Source organism: Phalacrocorax carbo, chromosome Z (assembly GCF_963921805.1).
Source record: "Phalacrocorax carbo chromosome Z, bPhaCar2.1, whole genome shotgun sequence".
NCBI lineage: Eukaryota > Metazoa > Chordata > Aves > Suliformes > Phalacrocoracidae > Phalacrocorax > Phalacrocorax carbo.
The window spans coordinates 78,668,023-78,684,111 of NC_087548.1; the positions used below are offsets into that span (position 1 = coordinate 78,668,023).

A 16,089-nucleotide genomic window follows, 5' to 3' on the forward strand; every position below is an offset into this window, starting at 1 on the left:
CGAAGGAAGGCGGGACGGAAGGGCGGGCGCGGTTCTCATTGGCTGTCGTGCGGCCGCGGGCAAGGGCGTTCTCTTCGGTGGGGCGGAAGCGGCGGGCAGCAGCGCGGCGGGAGGAGGTAGGTCGGTCAGTCGGGGCGCCCCGCCCCCTCGGCCGTAATGGGGGACCGAGGCAGGCGGCGGGGCCGTCCTGTCCCGTCCCGTCCCGTCCCCGGCATCAGCCGCAGGCCCCTGGCAGCGGGCGGGTTGTCTGAGGGGTGGGGAGTGGGCCTGGGAGCCCGATGCTCTGTCCTCCGTTCCCTGCTGGTGGGGCGGGGGCGGTGGCGGTGGGGGGGGAAGGGGGCGGTTGCTAGTGAAAGGTAAAGAACGCCTTAATGAGGCTGTTTTTTAATAAATTGCTTTTTATTGTAAAGCCAAGGTCCTGCTCTTCCTTAGGGGAAGTCCAGACTGGCTTCCCTTCGGGAGGAGGGAGCGGAGCGAGCAGAGCCTGGTCTTTCCGCGCCAGCCTGGTCTCTGTGCTCTTGTCCTGTATTCCCTCCTTCTAGAGGTTTTCATCTTCTTTCCTTTTCTGTAATTGCACTGAAGATGCCAAGGCGGGTTGAAAATGCATGGGTAAAGCTAGTGTATTTCCTTGTCATGACCACAGTACCTTTTTCTGTAACTAAAGACACAAAATTATTAAAAGACCTAAATGTTCTGTATGGCTGGCCTCTACACTTGCATGTGAGAGAACCTTGTACAGCTAAAATCTGCGGTGACTCCTGCATTTGGCAGCTGTTTTTGACAATGCCTGCTCTACCATCAAGCCATGTGAAAAGGATAGGCCTTCATTTTGGCTCACCATGGAAAAGATGTAGCATTTGTTTTTTAAACTAGGAAATTATTATTTTTTTAAGTGGTTACCTTTGATCCTGTGAGGGACTTCAGTAAAGCGAAGAGTACACACATTCTGGCTGGTTCTATGAAAGAACTTCATTGTGATTATTCTGTATTTAGAGTAAGGTGCCTAGGTGTTGCTGTCACAACAAGGTTCTGTTCTGAAGTTCTACGAACAATCTGTTCCTCCTTTTAAAAGTGCACTTTATTGTACAGAACTTGAAAAGCATTAACCCTTTCAAAGATGATGGCTTTGTTTGAGGTCTCTCTCATTCTGCATCATCCAGTACTGGGCCCAAATTGGTTTTGCTTGTCTGTTGAGTGCAGGACAGGTTTTGCTTTTTCCCTTGGTAAGGGTAAACAAATTTTTCATCCTACCAGGAGAAATTGAGGTAACATTTGACATACTTCCAGAAAGCTGCAGCAGGAGGCTGTAGGGTAATGACAGTAGTTGTATAAAACATGTTTATATAGTGGAATCAAGGCAATGTCCTACTACAGCAGAAGTATGTTAAGGCAACTGAAACAAACACACACAATCCACTTATAATGGTAGAATCATAGAATTGGTTATATTGGAAAAGACCTTTAAGATCGTTGAGTCCGACTGCCCAGCACTGCCAAGTCCACCACTAAACCATGTCCCTCAGCACATACTATACCTGTCTTTTAAATACCTCCATGGATAGTGATTCTACCACTTCCCTGGGCAGCCTCTTCCAATGCTAGACAACAATTTTGGTGAAGAAATTCTTCTTAATACCCAATATAAACCTCCCCTGGCGCAGCTTCAGGGTATCTCTTGTCCTGTCACTAGTAACTTGGGAGAAGAGACCAACCCCCACCTCACCACACCCTCCTTTCAGATAGTTGCAGAGAGCGATAAGGTCTCCCCTCAGCCTCCTCTTCTCCAGGCTAAACACACCAAGCTTCCTCAGCCGTTCCTCATCAGACCTGCTCTCCAGACCCTTCACCAGCTCCATTACCCTTCTCTGGACACGCTCCAGCACCTCCATGTCCTTCTTGTACTGATGGGCCCAAAACTGAACACAGGATTTGAGGTGCGGCCTCACCAGTGCCGAGCACAGGGGCCCCATCCCTGCCCGGCTCCTGCTGGCCACACCAGGGCTGACACAAGCCTGGGGGCTGGTGGCCTCCTTGGCCACCTGGGCACTGCTGGCTCATTCCCAGCCGGCTGTCAGCCAGCACCCCCAGGGCCTTCTCCGCCAGGCACTTCCCAGCCCCTCTGCCCCAGGCCTGGGGCGTTGCCTGGGGTTGGTGTGACCCAAGGGCAGGACCCGGCACCTGGCCTTGTTAAACCTCACACAACTGGCCTCGGCCCATCGATCCAGCCTGTCCAGGTCCCTCTGCAGAGCCTTCCTACCCTTGAGCTGATCAACACTCCCTCCCAACTTGGTGTCATCTGCAAACTCACTGAGGGCGCACTCGATTCACTCATCTAGATCATTGATAAAGGTAGTATACAAGACTGGCCCCAACACTGAGCCCTGGGGAACCCTGCTCGTGACCAGCCGCCAACTGGATTTAGCTCCGCTCACCACAACTCCCTGGGCTCGGCCATCCAGCCAGTTTTTTTACCCAGCAAAGAGTACACCCGTCCAAGCCATGAGCCGCCAGCTTCTCTAGGAGGGTGCTGTGGGAGACAGTGCCAAAGGCTTTGCTAAAGTCCCGGTAGACAACATCCACAGCCTTTCCCTCGTCCACTAGGTGGGTCCCTGGTCGTAGAAGGAGACCAGGTTGGTCAGGCAGGACCTGCCTTTCGTGAAGCCATGCTGGCTGGGCCTGATCCCCTGGTTGTCCTGCACATGCCTGGTGAGCTCACTCAAGCTGAACTGCTCCATAACATTCTCTGGCACAGAGGTCAGAGTGACTGACAGGCCTGTAGTTTCCCGGATCGCCCTTCTGGCTGGACCTGCTCCCCTGGTTATTCTGCACATGCCTGTGAGCACTCTCAAGATGAACCGCTCCATAACCTTCCCAGGTACCGAGGTCAAACTGACTTGACAGGCCTGTAGTTACCTGGATCCCCCTTCTGGGCCTTCTCGTAGCTGGGTGTCACACTTACTAACCTCCAGGCAGCTGGGACATCCCCGATTAGACAGAACTTCTGATAAATCATGGAAACTGTCTTGGTCCAGCAGCTCCCTCTGTATGCTTGGGTGGATTCCGTCCAGCCACATAGACTTGTGTGTCTCTAAGTGGTGTAGCAGGTCACTAACCATTTCCTCATGGACTGTGGGGGCTTCATTCTGCTTCCTGGCTTCCAGCTCAGCGGTCTGGGTACTCGGAGAACAATTGGTCTTACTATTAAAGATGGATGCAAAGAAGTCATTAAGTACCTCAGCCTTTGCCTGATACTTTGTCGCTACGTTTCCCCCTGGATCCAATAAAGGGTAGAGATAATGCTGTTAGTATCTTCTTAAGAGCAACTTCATTTGCAGTAGTAATTTTGGTAACTATAATTTTGAGTTCTTTGTAAAATTGTAGTTTCAGATGAAGAATCACCAAAATGACTTGAAAGTTTTTCAGCATAAGCAGATGTAGAATTTGAGATGGGTTTTCTTGTATAACTAGTTTTTCTGTCCTGGGGATTTTGGGCATATATTGATTTTGGATTTGTTCTTTTTCTTGAGGTTGTGTAAGTCTAATAACTATGAAGGTTCATTAATTTGTATATTTATCCATTGATTTAATAGGTAATCTACAAGATGTGCGGTCATTTTGTCATAAGATTCATATTTCTTACTCCTATTTTGTTAGTGAATTACATTCACTGGATCAATTGCTTTTATTCACTTGTCAAGGATTTGGATGAAAAATTGAATTAAATTAAAATATAGAAGGACAGTTCTAAAAACAGCCTTATTATCTAGTATAACCTGATGTTAAATCAGGTTAAATGTTGACTGATGTCATATTAAGGTAGATTTCTAAAGTGAAAGATGTTATAACTATAGCCAACAAACAGTTCAACCTCTAATGTTTACCATGACCCGAGATTTTAGAGGCAATAATACCTTTGACCTTGCTCATGTGTCTCTGAGATGGATAAAGAAATCTGGTTTGGTGTTCCCTTTTGGTTTCACTTTGGTTTCTCAATGTGGATTAGTTACTGAAATTGAAAAATTATGTCTGTAATTGCAGAAGAGACTGCAGCTGTCAGTTCTTGGTCACACTGTAGTCAAACCTGCTTCCGGGTGGTCAGCTGGCTTTCTCTAGTTCGGTAGTTTTGTCTGCAAACATACCCTATATGATAGTTTTTATATTCTGTTATTGACTTTGATAGCTTCTGGTAAGCTCAAGTATGAAATCCATTGCAGATTTTTGCAAAAAGTGCCTTTTATTTACGCTAGCAATTTACTTTTAAAGTGAAGTTTCCAACTGTCTCAACTATTTGAAGAAGAATTTTCATTGATTACATGCTGTATTAAAATGCTTTCAGCTGCAGATTTTGCTCATGTGGGAAAAACGCTATCTGATCGTTAATGATCTTGTGGGAGGCTTAGTGGCATCATTTAAAAGATAGTGTACCTAGCATGACAATGTCTTTTGGGTTGCAGCTGTGATACACATAGGATATTGATTGAAATATAAGATTTCAGATGGTTGTACTCCAGTTTCCCTTGCAATTTTTTCTCCGGATTAGATTAATATATTGTCATGGAAAACCAACAACAAATGGCTGAGGTAGCTTGGTTGATAGTGTCTACAGGAACTGGGTGTGTATGCGTTCTTGTCTGTTGAAATCTCAAAATAAATCAGAATTTTAAACAATTATATTGGTCTATATAGCAATATTCAAATACGTAAATAAACCCATATGATGAATACTGGTTTTCTGTGTTGTGTTTTTTTAAAGGAGGTTTAGTGGTATTGGCAGCTCTTCGTAGTACATACATATTAAGAAGTGTTTTAGTAGTGTGATTTGCCAGTGAAGAGATTGCTTATTGTTCAGTTGAGTGTTTTAAGTCGTAGAACATACCAAGGAATTTATGTGTATTACGAAAGGTAAAAAAGGTGGCTTCAGAGATTAAGCTTCTAGATTGTTTTCAAATGCAGGAAGAATTATAACAAAACAATGTCAACTTGCTTGTGAAAGGCTAGGTATTTAGCTTCTCTTGTGTCTCTCAGCTTTCATAAGAAACTGGAGGATTGGAGGCCACAGTTCAAAAATATCACAGGTGGGTGACTGACATGACAGATACATCTGTATAAACAAGTTTTTGTGCATCACAAATGCACGTCTGTATATATGAGGTGAAAAAAACATTTGCAAATAAGATATAAATGCAGGGCTTTTTCTGAGATCTGTTAGTTTGAATTATTGGCAAAAGCTGATAATGCTTTTTTTTTTCTTGTATGTCATACCCACTTCTGTTGTTCCTAGTACCTTCAACTGCAAGCATAAATGCATTAAAAACTTATTTGCATAGTTGCTACAGCTACAAATTCATTTAGCTCTCCCACTGAAATTAAGGAGGTGCCAGAACATGCAGGATATACATTATTCAGGCAAACATGTAGTGAGTAGGTAGTGTTCTGTATGCTGGCAATGGTATTAGAACTTGGCATTCTGTTTGCTAACACTGTTTTGCAAAAAAGCTATCTACACTTAGGTATGGCTCCTCTTTCTTCCCATTTCCTGCCTCCCTCTCTTACCCTGCAAAAGTGCCCACTATATTGACTATAGTAGGATGAACGGCAATAGCTGTAAAATGCTTGGAGGTTGCAGCTGTTCTGAGCAAGAATGAATACTCAGTCCTCAGCCTTCACATCAGAGGTGCTTGGGAGTGGTGCTTTAACCTAGTATTGTAACCCTGCATTTTATAGAAATTTACTGTGTCGGGTGATGTATGGTAAGGAATGTTCCTATAACAAAGGGATTCCTATACCTTAAAATTCCTGCTTTTTGTGCCAGATATCCTGTGAATTGCTGTCCTCTGTTAGTATGATAAAACTCCATGAGTTGTGTAGGCAGTTGTTTGACAGGCATGGACTAGAGTCTTGAAAGACTGTGAGGAACGAATATGCTGGTTATTACACTATACTTGATGTGGGATTCACAGATACTGAGTTTGTAGTCTGGGATGCCTTAATTTGTTGGATCAGACGATGGTTGGATCAGATCATAGAGAACTCTTGCCTTTTACTTTATATGCTCAACATATTTGGCTGCTCTTACATAGACTGGATTGATTTTCTGTATGAAGCTATGACATTACAGGCACTTCAGGAGTTATTCTGACATCGATAGTGAAATGAGAGGGATAGCAGCATCCTGAATCTACAAGATGATTCTAATGTATCTGTTGGTGAAGTACTTAAGAACTAAACCTGTCGAGTTATATTTTAAACACGATTATGGTATACAAAGGTGCATAAAGGATTTTCAAAATTGCCTCAGCATTTAAATTCGATTGATTTCAAGTGTTTATCTGGACTAAAACCAGTACATCTAAGTCATTACTTACAACTCAAAAAGCAGAGCTTTTCCATTAAGTATTATTTGAAAAGGAAAAAAAAAAATATATAAAGTCATACACAGTCAATGGGCTGATGCCAGGGTTATTGCACAACTTCGGAAGGCACTCTAGCCTGTTGTAAAAAAAAAAAATTAAAAAATGGTGTCACGGCCTTGCTGTACAAATAATTATGCTGTACGTGACGCAGGTGACTTTAGCCCATCTTCTGCCATACAGAGTCCCAGAGTTGCTGCTGCTGGTGCCTTGTCTTGCCAGCAGTTTTGCAAGAACGCTGGGTAGCTTACAGCGGTCTGTTTTGACCAATAAACTTCTATTTCAGTATGGATGAGATTATTTAAAACGGTTTACTATACTGCATGTTGGCTTCGCTATATTACACGTTACGTGCTTATGTACGTGCAATGAGCCTTACAGGGCCACTTGCTGTTTTGTCTCAATGCCTATTTCTGATGTCCTTGTTATCTTTCAGTGCCATCTGAAGATAAGAAATTTTAATCCATACCTCTTAATGCTGAGGGCTTAGCAATAGTTGCAGAATGTTTTTAAGGGGTTGAGTTAGAGCTCAGGAGCCCCAAACGAAAAAGCACCACATGTCCTTGAAGAGGACATGGAATCGCCAGGAGTTTAGGGTGAGATTTTCAAGGTTTCCAACCATTATTTACATCTTCAAGGTTAAGAGGATGCAGCTGTGATTTCTTCACTGTTATATTCGGCAAAAAGCGTGTAGTGCTTGCTGTTATCGTGGGGAACACGTAAAATAATGTGAATACACATTTAAGTTATGGTCTGGACTAACTTCACTAAATGTTAAAGGATCCAATTTAGAAAGCTGTTGTAAAATACCATTAAATGGTTCATGAAGTTAAATTTTTTGCAACAAAAGTAGGGTTTGCTCTAGTTCCATGCTTGGTCCCTCTGCTGACTTGAGTTGTCCCCCTTTCCTGGGTAAAGAAACAGTGTCCTTCTCCTCCCACTGATTGTAATTGGAATGTCTTTGTGGATTTTAGTTTTCCCCACCTCCTTTGTCTCTAAACATGAGATGAAAAAAGGAAAGGTGGCAAAAGGCTTCTGTGAATTCGAAGACTATTAGTGGAACTTATTATCAGATAATGGAATAATAAAGGCTGCTGTCCAAGTTATGTCAAGATATAAAAGACTTACTGGATTATGTATAGTACTATGTTGACACAAGCTAAGGTGAAATTTAGAAGAGAATTACTAACAAATTACTGTTGTTTGCTAATCTAACACAGTCAAATCTGATATCTTACAGGAAAAGTTCCAAGTTGAAAAGATTATCATTATGTGTGTGCTTAATCAGGGGCCTCCGGTGTTACTGTCTTCTGAGGCATACTAGCAATTTCTCAAGAAATTATTTGATTAAATAATCCAAATTTCCAAATTTTGGAAAATTATCGGAATATTTCTGTGTCTGCTTTGCAAATTTCTAGGTGAGTTTTGTGGGGAGGGGTGTCCTCCACCAGAGCAGACAGATAGAGCAGAGATTCTGAAATAAATAGCAAAAAAAGGGAAACAGATATTATGTGATTTTAAGAGTGTGGAGACTGAGAACTTTTGTGTTCTTGATCTAGACATCAGCCAAATTACTTACTATCCTGGGATGGAAAAACTAATGCAATTAGAGGAAGAGTGAGGCTATATATCCAATCACAGGCTGCATTTGTTTTTAAAAATGATTCAGATTATTATGAAAGGGATTGTTTGTTTACAGGTCTACAAAAGGATCTTAGAGGCCACCCTTTTCAGCACAGTAGCTGGACAGGAAAGAGGGAGCATGGGGCTTTCCAAATGCCGTCAGCTGTGTCAAGCTTATGGTGGAAACTTCACAAAAACCTGAGGAGAGAGTTGTGTTGACTGAGCCAATGAGGGAAGCTTAGACAGTAGTTAGAGGCAGCAAACTGTATTCTGTGGGTTTATATTAAATTTCTCCAGCTGTGAAACTTAACATTAATTTACAGAGTACAGCACAGAGTTACCATAGGTGTAATGGAGGTTGGGCAGAAATGTTAATTTCAGTGAAAGTTAGGCATTGCTGTCATAGAAGGTGATTATTTCTGGAGATAAGAGGCAAGGAACTAGCTGAAGCGTTCTTGTGCATGTCTTGGTAATAGACCTACTTAACTTATGTTTCATAATCTCCTAAAGGCAATATTAGAGAGAAGTGTTTTGTTTTTTCCTCTGCCTTGGTCAGGGAAGTATATAGATGAAGACTGTGCTTTATAGTCTTTCTTTAATCTTGTCTGTTCCAGGGATTTGTTTTATTAACCTTGACCATCCTAGAAATAGGTGGGTTTATTTTTTTGTCTTTAAGTAATGAGGTAGAGGAGGAATTTCTTAGTATGTACTGTTAATTCGAGGTTTGTGTTGTGATTTCAGTACTTGATGGTGCGAAACAAATAAGTGTGTACTTGTAACATTGAAAGGGTGGGGGTGCTGTACCTAAAACTATAGAAACAGTTTGTTGGAGCTGTGGAAAATTGTCTCTTCTGCACAAAGGGCTGGGTTTCTTAATGCGCTTGTCTGTATTAGTTCAGAGTATTTGTTCAGTGTTTGATTTCAGATAGCCATGTGCATTAGTGGTTCTGTTTAGCTTCTGCAGGTGTGAACCAGAAAGCCCAGCAACATGCAGGTGAAGTGCAACCCAACTGCAGTGAAGCCTGAGCTTAACTGAGAGTTATTTTAAAATATTTTTCCCTTTTGTTCTGTTTCAATTTCTGCTCCACCCCCATCAGCCCCGGTAATTTTTTATATTATGATTCCACAAGAACTGACTTGATTTATCTGGGGAAAGCATTACAGTCTTCAAACAACATTTTTGAGACTGCTGTCCTGATGCTCCACATATTTGCCTTGTAATAATTTACACTTAAGATCTGAAAAGTGTGTCTGACTGGTGCAGTATCAAAGCACTTCTGTGCTATATTTTGCTAATGAGTACCTAATTGCCCTCTCAGTTCAAGTCTCAGTGGCATTTTTCCACTGGTATGCCCCTACTGTGTCCTCATATTAGTCTGCAAATTTCTTTTTGCTCCAGTGCAAGTTAGCATTCTTTCGTAGTTGTGAGGGAAAACTAATATTGAAAAGCTGGCTTCCTTAAGAAGACCCCCTGCCCAGCATCAAGTGTCTTGGGTAAGGGTTTAATTTTTAAGAGTAGTGTTGAATTTTTTTTTAAATTTTTTTTGCCTAGCCCATAGTAAGAAAAAAATCACCACAAGAAAGAGTCAGGAAAACTACTTAGAAAAGCAGTGAGCTGATATGTCTTGAAAAGCTTTATATTTTTATGTATAGAACTTGAGATGCAAGAAGTACAAGTGACTCTTGTGAAGCTCTTTATGTCCTCTTTCCTTTCTTAATGTGGTTTGTAGACATAGTGCTGATTGAGCACAAGCTAATAGGTATGTAAGTGATCGGTTAGGGTGGAGTCAGCGGCCACTGAATTTGCTGTCTGTTTAGTGGAACTGTGCCCTTACTCATTTTATCTATCTTTTTAAAGAAAGCTGCTTGATTGTTCAGAGCTTGGTGAAGGTGTGGGACATGTGTACTGGGGCCTTCCTTGCTAAAATACCGGCATGTCAGTTGTTCTTGGATACAGACTGGTCTTCGCTCCTGTTTTGGTTTGTCCAATGTGCATTATCACAAAGCCTATGCTAAACTGGTGCCCTGCTTTTCTGTGGGTTTCTTGCGTCTTTTGAAAGTGCTATACCATGGGGCACCAGCATCATATAATCCTATGTATATGGACCTGTTGTGTTACCTGATATGTTGAATCTCATGACATGGCATTCTAGGCAGAGTAAAGAACCAAAGCTGAACCTGTGCCCATCTGTGGAAACAGTTGAAATCGATGTTAAATATGGATGGATACAGACGGATGTCTCTTTGGCTGAATTTGGATTACTCAGCCTAATCCATCAAAAAGTAATTCGTTTTTGATGCAAAGTGATAAACATGCTTGACTATAGAGCTGCAAAATTGAAATTTAAGTGCATTGAAAGTGAATATCCCAGTCTTGTGAATTATTTTTCTGTGGAGGCCAGATGAAACAAAATTAATTGCAATGTTTAAATTAATAAATTGAAGTAGTGTGAGCTCTTTGTTTTCAGGGAGATCAATGCTGCCTTTTACAGTAGATAAATAGCAAATGGAAACAAAAACATAATAAAACTTTTGGTAAGTGAACATCAGGTAATGCAGGAATTTTCTTCAAAGAAAATGCCTTAGGAAACTTAAGCAAGATAAAGCAATGTGGAGTTTAGGCCCATTTTTTATTATTAATTTGACAGGGACGTGAAATTAAAATAATCCATCTCTTTGAAAAGTCTTGGGTGTAGAGGTGGAAGGAGAGGAGGATATGTAAGCCCTCATATTGATACCTGCTCTTGCCCCACTGAAGTGGCTACATTTGGTGAAACTTGTTTTTCCAGGTTACTGGGCTCAATTTTTCAAAGCTCTTCAGAAATCTTACGTATAGAATTACATCCATCCATATCTAGCTGACACTGATTTCTTTGTTTCATTTATCCTTGTTTCAGACTTTTTACTGTTGCCTATGGAGCTATGGTGGATTCAGTAGTACTGATTTTTTTTTTTTACTTTATTTCAAATTAAAAAGAAAAAAACCCAGACTGTTTAATGGAATCCATTGCTCAGTAATGTTAAGTCAAACATTTACAGAAACATGTCAAACTGAGTGGGATTATAATGCGTCTATATGGGGACCAAAGAATAAAAAACAAAGGAAATCTGTAGGACAGATTTGTTTTGCATTGAACATCCTGATAATACTTAATCCTAAAGAAGGCAGTGTTTTGGAAAACAGATGATACCTCAACCAGACTACTATGTTATCCAAATATACATCAAGAAGACATATGTATCTGAGTATTTTTGGATTGGCAAAGGGTGGTTAAAACATGCTGCTTTTTTTTTTTTTTTAAATTCCACAACTTTTTCATACTCAAATGGATAATACTAAGTTACTGAAAATTGCAGAGATGCTTTTGGAAATGTGACTAAGATACTAGGAATTCCTGAATCTTGGTTCTTACTGAAACTATACGACAGGCTCAAAAGTTGCATCTCGCAGAATTGAGCAGATTAGTTTGCTTTTTCAATTTTTTTATCAGTAGACATGTAATGATTTTAGTGCTGTCTTTCCAGAGAGATTATGGGGAAAATGATGCATCTTTAGAATGATTTTTCTGTTTTGTTTTCGGTTGGTGTTTTTTGTTTCTTAAAGAAGGTGAATTAACTTTCTTAATAGTCTATGGTTGCAGTTTTCAAGGGGAGGTAAAACAGGTGTGGCTCCATGCCACCATTGGCTTGGTAGGGCCTTGGAAAGCCAGGCTGACCTGCTGCCAAAGTAGACTTATAAAATGCTTGTCGGGGCTTGCATCTCCCAGAGGCAACAAGGTAGTGAGTCTGGGTCTTTTAGGCATGCCTGCTCACTTTCTATCCTAGATCTGCCCACTTGAGGCTGGTCTGGAGGATGTCTTTGATCCCTGCTCAGTCCTATACACACTTTTTAGTAACTTCAGTACTAAAATGAACTCTTGCATCAGGAAATATTTCAGTTGTGTGACTTAATTTTTTTACTGGTTTATAACATTCAGTTAGTGTATCCTGATTTATCTAGGGAAACCTGAGGATTTTTCTGATATGAATTTTGGAAAGTGAGGATTTGACAGTGTGCACACACTGAACTGTTAGTGTTGCAAAGAATTCGTAGAAAAGGATGAAAAAGAAAGGTTTGTCCCATTTGGAAATCTGTCCAGATACTCCCTTACTTGCTAATATATACTAGTATAATTGCCCACTTGGGTGTTTAATATATGAAGGCCTTTTTTTTTCTTAACCTTGTTATAGCTTAAACTGTCTCCTAATATAGATGCTTGTAAGTAAGCTTGGCAAGCATGGATGCCTGGAGTTGGTAGTGGGTTAGGTCTGAGACTTCAAGAGGATGAAAGACACCAGGGTGGGCTTTGCCTCCAGGCTACAATTAAGATCAAAGCTTGTTAGTAAGATTCCTACTATAAAGGTTGTTGACTGTCTGCTTCCTTCTGTTTCTCCTCATTTTTCAGCTGGTGACTGTAGTAAATAAGTCTGACAAGGGTTATTCCTTATCGTAGATTCCAGATCTTTTGTGGCGAATCTTGCATATCCTATTGGCCCATGGAGTCTGACAAGCTCAAGACTGCTTTTTTTTGGACAACTGCACAAAAAATATGTGCATGTTTCCAATCCTTTTGTGGCTGCTATGAAACAGTGGGAAGCAAGCAGTGCAAATGTTAGCCATGTGAGTCTTGCTTCTGCAGTTGGGTCCATGAGGACCAAATACTGATTGCAGCTGTCCTGAAGTCAATCTCTTGATCAAATGTTGTCATGCAGGACTGAATCTTTAAAATGGGCCACTAACCCGTCTGCACAAAGTTATAAAATCATTCAGCCACTTCTTCATATCCAGTGCCAATTTTTGATTCATTTCCTTCATCTACAAGATGCATTATTGTCAAAATCGTGATCCTTGTGCTTTTAATATAGAACAAAGTTAAACAAAAGAACAACTAGATACAATTTAGGTTGCATGTAATATAAAAATGTGTTATTACCCTAAATTTCATTAGGAAACAAAGCTCTTTCAAAATTTTTATCTTCTTTGGTCTTCAGATGTATCTTCAAGTTACAGCTGAAGATTATTGCATCTTTTTCAGTGTCAGACAAATATTGTGGCCAAGGGAATGGGAGGTTTATTGTGAGATGCGGTAGGAATGATGCTGTATTGTTTCCTTCTTGTTTGTTGGCCTAATCATGTTTTTCCAAAAAGGAAAGAAAAAAGAGGAAGTCCTTATTAGGTCGATAGTAGTTCTTAGATTAACTGAGTCATAGTTGAAGTTTTTGTCAGGTATTGTAATGCTCTTCCTCTTGAAGTACTGGAGTTAATGGAATTTTAAATTAACATGAGAGAATATCAACTTGTGTGAAATATTTCTCTAGAAATATTCATAAATATAGACATTATCTTATTTCCTTCTGTTAGAAAATATGGTAATAGCTAGTTTTAATATTTAAAAGCAATCTGAGATTTTTCTTGACTGGTTTAAATCTCCAATAATCCCCTGTAAGTGCATATAGCAGCTTCTCAATAGTACCTGTTCTCTGATTATAGGTTAACCATTCACTTTCTTCTCATTGTTAGATTCTGATTTGTAGTGTATGTTGTAGTCAAGCCAATGACAGAAGGGATCAAATTGTAGACTTTAACAGCGGTGTGCTGTATGTGCTGGTCTTCTGTGCTGAACGCTCTGTAGATAACTCCCTATTTTTCTCAACAAGCAAGCACTTAAGTTAATGGCTCCATTAGAAAGACATAGTAGCTCTTTCTGATCTGTAAGTAGCCTTCCATGTGTAGCTGCTGGAGTTTGGAACACCTGCAGCTGAAGCAATTTGAAAAAAAAGTGCCATTAGTTTGCATGTTAAAAAATAAAGTGCTGAAGTTCCAAATATTATCAATGATGCTGTGTTGGAGCAGCCTAAAAGATTTGGCTTTTAGTCTATGCCTAGCCCTATCCAAAACAGCATATAAAATTCTTTGTAAACCAATTTTAAAAGTGTCTTGTTTATTCAGAAGCAACTGTGTACACTGTTTGTTCAGAGAGTAGACTCCCATCAATTGCACACCAGCCAACAGCTGATTTCTCCTTAGAAAGAAACATTGCCTAATGTAGATCATAGAAGCCAAAGTCCGAAGGGACAAAGTGCTAAAGATAAACAGCTCAATCCTCAACTGTTCGAAGGCCTCAATAAAGCCTCTGATTTACAAATTTGGGGTGGGACTCAACTGTTCCCACCTGCAAGCTTGTCTCGGATCCTTGGCTCTAACATGGTGAGGTGCTGGTATGTGGTATGACCTCCTGTGCCCTTAAGGAGAAAAACACTGGCATTCTTATGGCCCTAATCAATCAGTTTCTCTGCAGCTTTCCTTCATCATAATTAAGGAAGGAAGAAAGTACTGACTGCTCTCATTTTATTGAGACAGTGAATGGAAGGAGCCTATTGAGTGGCACTCGAAGGTACTCCTCCGGTCTAAAAGATTGAGGTGCTTTTTAGACTACAGTAATGAGGGTTTGATTTCAGTAATTTAGTTTGCCGGACAGCTATAAACATAGTCTGGTTTTATGCAATGATTTTTATTTATAAGCTTCACCAGCATCTGGACGGTTAAATAGTGAGGGTGCCAAAATTCAGGTGGATGTTTAAACCATTTTGAGCACTAATACAGTTCTTAACTGTGTCCCTATGTTTCCACCCAATGATGTGAAAATGAAACTAACTCTTAAAGTTTCAACTCGCCCTTATTCTTTATATTTTTGGCTGTCTTTCGTAATGAAATTATGACTTGGTGTAGGTGGGGATGTTAGTGAAATCTGAAAGACCACTACCTGCTTCTACAAGCTTGAGTGATCAGTTCTGTGGAAGTTCAGGTTCCAAGTTGGCATATATTTTTCAGACCACTTTGTTAGTACATCTGCAATTCTTTTGTTCTGGCTGAGTGTCTGGCCCAGAGTACTTAAAACACCTGTGACTCTTCAGGCTTCAGTTGTAGGTGTAGTGTTAATGGATTATTTGAGACAATAGCCACAACAGAGAAATGGTTTGGCATTCGTTTAAAAATTAACTAATAATATTTCTATTGCGGCTAGTTTTTGAATGTATAAAGTTAGATTCTTAGGCAAGCACGTGCAGGACTGTTGGCAGGAATTTTATATGTGTGGTGGTTATGACAATGAATTATCCTGTTGAATAATTGGCCTTTTACCTTTTAAAGTATTGTCAAGATTTTAGATTGAAATGTACATAATTTTTTTCAGTTTTAAAATCTACCGTTAGGATTTGGGAGATAATTATGTCAACAGAAACAATGGGAAACCTACCTTGTTGCAGCCTTGATGCTACAGTAACTCTCCAATGTCTATATATATGACGACATCTCCCATAGAAATGACTAAGGAAGTGTAGATTCCATCACATTCCTTGGAGGTGTGTTATTGGTCTTCTACATTCCTGGAGTGAACACTCATTGGTAGCCGAACTGAAATATTGAAAAGTGGGGGGGTTGAGTGTTAATTTGGGGAAGGGAAGCTGGAGAATCTGCCTGCTTTGGCAGCTCTGCTCTTTACGTGCCCCTCAGGCTTTGGCAGTGCACAGTATTTCTCACCAACAAAAGCCCTGGGGCAGAAACTCTGGTGGGAACATGATCACCTTCCACACAGAAGTACTTGACCTGTGAAGAGTCATGTATGCTCGGCATGTTGAAAGCTGGCAGGATTGTGAGAGACGATTGTAAGCAGGTAGGTGAACTGAGGCAGGTTAGCTATAAGGAGGGTGTTTTAGTTTACTTCAGTTCTTGAAGTATAGAGTGTTGTATCTTTTACAGATGTTGAAAAAAGTTACTTATAAATCCTGCAAACATACAGCTAACCTCCGGTATTCAAGTAGGATGTCCAACTTCCTCCCCCTGAAATTCTTTTTTGGAAGTATACTGGGGTACATATGTTACTAAGTTTTGCCTTTGGAGTGGATGAGATACATGCACTCACCTCATAGTAAATGAATAAGGAATATGGTCTGATTTAGTTTCTGTAATTTTTCTTTTGTTAGTGGTAATTGCTAGTTGCTAAATAGTTAGGTAACG

At 40.5% G+C, this 16,089-nt stretch overlaps 1 protein-coding gene across 7 annotated transcripts in view; it reads left to right on the plus strand.

Annotated features, from left to right (window-relative positions):
- Positions 1-15: 15 nt before the first annotated feature.
- XRCC4 (X-ray repair cross complementing 4) overlaps positions 16-16,089 on the plus strand; it is a 181,428-nt gene continuing 165,354 nt past the window's right edge. The window contains exons 1-2 of one of the 7 annotated variants that reach the window (XM_064439503.1): positions 43-116; positions 3,162-3,301. The gene's annotated coding sequence lies outside the window, so the exon portion shown is untranslated. Of the gene's footprint in view, positions 117-2,853; positions 3,302-3,325; positions 3,347-14,258; positions 14,281-15,654; positions 15,746-16,089 lie in introns of those variants that run through there. The other 6 variants (XM_064439501.1, XM_064439500.1, XM_064439502.1 and 3 more) reach the window with 6 other exon arrangements.